This window comes from Cherax quadricarinatus, chromosome 46, assembly GCF_038502225.1.
Source record: "Cherax quadricarinatus isolate ZL_2023a chromosome 46, ASM3850222v1, whole genome shotgun sequence".
Classification (NCBI taxonomy): Eukaryota; Metazoa; Arthropoda; class Malacostraca; order Decapoda; family Parastacidae; genus Cherax; species Cherax quadricarinatus.
Genome location: NC_091337.1, coordinates 13,464,987 through 13,468,266, shown reverse-complemented (window position 1 = coordinate 13,468,266; position 3,280 = coordinate 13,464,987).

Below are 3,280 nucleotides of genomic sequence, written 5' to 3'. Positions count from 1 at the left end.
TTTCGTTTTTATAGGACAATGTTTGTTGTATAGTCTAAGTAATTTGTTAAGAAAAATGTCTGTCCAGTCATCAATACCATTGGCCTTGGAGAATTCTGTAGGCCAGTCAACAATATCTAGGTCAGCTGTGAACTTCCTTATTGAGGCCTCGTCATGGAGTCTAAATGAGACTTTGTTGTATTCAAGTGGTGGTTTATTAATGTTTGTCAGGAGGAAGGTAGGGTAGTGGTCTGTAGTGCTATCTGTGATTATCCCTGATTTAAGGGGGGCTAGTATATTGGTCCATATGTGGTCTATTATGGTTGCACTTGCCTCAGTGAGCCTGGTTGGTTTAGTTATTGTTGGTATGAGAAGTGTGTTGTTCATATTGTTGATGAAATCAGTTACAGGCTGATCATCTAGTAAGCCAAGGTTGATGTTGAAGTCTCCAGCTAAGAGAAGGTGGTGCTTATTCATTTGTCTGTTTGTTATTAGTGACTTTAATTTCTCACTGAAATTTGGGATGTTTGTGTGAGGTATCCGGTAAATGGCACCGATTGTTATAGGTGTCTTAAGGTTTTTTACAGTAAAATTAGCAAAAATGTATTCCCCATATTCATCACTAAAGCAAGTGGTGCTAATACAAGATAACTGGTTAGAGTAATAGATTGCAATACCACCCCCAACTTGGTTTGGTCTGCAGTTGTGAATTGCTGTGTATCCTGGTAGAGGGTAGATATCTATTGTGTCCTGCTTAAGCCAGGTCTCAGTAAGAATAATGCAGGAGAAGGGTGTCTTTAGTGATTCAGGGAGTGCCAGGAGGTCATCATAGTGTTTGCTTAAGGACCTGATGTTGTAGTTAAGTACTGATAGACTCTTAGCATTGTTTAGGATAGTGCTGGCTTGTGATGCTGTGTAATAAAGGCAGTTACTTTCCAATAGGTTTTGATTGGGTGTCAGATTATGGAGGTTTAGATCAGGGTCAACGTGATCAATCATCTTCTAGGTTTAAATTATGGTTATTTATATCCTGAGTTATGTGTTGAGTTCTAGTACTGATATCTGTAGTGGAAGGGGTCGCTTCGCTTACCCATAACTCAAAGGGGCCCCGCCAATCTGAATAGCCTAGGGCCCGGAGACTTCTTAATCCAGCCCTGCTCACAGAGGGTACTGACAGGTAAAATTAAGTACTACTGTCATTCAATTCAACTGTTTGTGGAATATGAGCATTTAGTGGAAAACATTAATTTTAAAATTAAATCTTAATTTAATCTTTACTTACAGACAATTTAAAAAGCCAATGCTGAAATAATGTAGAGGTGTTAGAAGTTATTTAGTATGTCACAATTTTTAAATATGTTTGGAAAGCTGTTCCACAATTTTGGTCCTTTAACTTGGATTTATAAGGATTAAGGCTAGTGCCGATACTAACACTATAACATGCATCTTACTAATTGTAATTATAATCATGGAGAAATACTAAACTCATAGGATTATATAGCGCCTGTGTGGGGTGGGGGGATGGAAGGTATTCAGACTCAATTCAGGGAACCGGAGCACAGATCCAATTCCCTAGATCAAGAGCCTCTCACCAGCATCAAGGAACCTCCCTTGAGGGGTATCTAACTAATATTGAAATATGCAGTAGTTATTAAACAAATTTTGTGAATACAGAGTAATTAAACATCATTTAAACAGACATATACAGTGGAACCTCTGTTTTCGTTATTAATTCGTTCCAGAAAGTCTGACAAAAACCGAATTCGACGAAAACTGAAGCATAAGAAGTAATGTAAATCCCATAAGAAATAATGTAAATACAATTACTAGTCCGTTCTAGACACCCAAAAATATTAACAAAAAATACATTTTATAGAGAATAACTATAGTTTTACATGCAGAAAACAATGAGAAATAAATATAAAGGGTTAATGAAATGGATAAATGAACATTTAACATCACTTTTAGCTTTATTGAAGACTCTACCACCATCACTACCTCCCTCTTCCACCATCACTACCACCTTCTACCACTATCACTACCACCCTCTACCAAGAGAAACAAAGCCAGACTGACTCAGAAAGCATGGGATGCTTTGTGTGGACGCGGGCAGACACGTTCGGTACAGCAGACCACTGTCAACTCGACGAAAACCGAGGTGATGAACAAACACGGACAAAATTTTGACAAAAAAAATCATCGAAAGCCAAATTCGACGAAAACCAAGGTCACACTGCATTAACTTTAAAATTAAACTTCAATTCAAGAAAATTAGAAAGCAATTAATGAGATAAGTGATAGTAACTGGATATTTAAGAAATGGCACATGGCATAATCTATAACCTTGAAAAAAAATAATGGCAATTTTAAGGGTTATAATAGAACTTATTTCTGGGAAATGCATAGACAAACAGTTTTAAATTAATTTGACTGCATTATGGAGCTCAATTTTTCAAGGCATTCAGTATGTTATTCCACTTTTTAGGCTCTTATTTGCCGTGAGTGTCTAGAGGCTCAGGAAAACAAGAGGATTATAAAAAAAATCAAGTGAGATACTCGAGTGTTCCTTTACAGTTTTTCCAAGAAGTCTTAAGCCAGCATCAGCATTAGTGTAGTATTTTGAAGATGTGGAGTGAAAAGTACTTATTATGTATGGCATTTATATTTATTAATTTGAATAAAGGCATAGTGTTCTGATATCTTGCTTTTAGAAGTCTCTTAAAACTAAAAAATGCCAATATTGCAAAACTGCATAAAAAAAATTGTTTAAAATTCAAGCTCACTTTCAGGCTCAGAGAGTTAGTTTAAGTTTAATATGTTTATTATGCACCCCATACCCATCCTGTGGGTGGTAGTCAAAAGATTACAGAGGTACATAATTGGTCCAGGGACTGGACTCCAAAGTTTTGATAGCTGAGCAAGTTACAGAGGTAATGAATTCACAATTTACAAAGGTAATGAACTCACAATTTACAAAGGTAATGAACTCCAGGTAGGTCTAGTCACAATCATGACAAGTTACAAAGGTATTTACAGATTACAGAGGTATGTAATGGGTCCAGGGACTGGGCTCCCAAAGTTGTGATGGCTGAACTAGGTACAAGGTAATGAACTCACAAGTTACAAAGGTAATGAATCCTGTAAGAATGGTTACTTACGTTTATACATGGCTACAATCATGAACAAATTATAGTGTAATGAGCAATTCACACTTCTACACCCGGTCACAACTGTAGTGAGTTATTGGTGCAAATATTGATTGTTGAGACACACACACACACACACACATATACAAATTCAT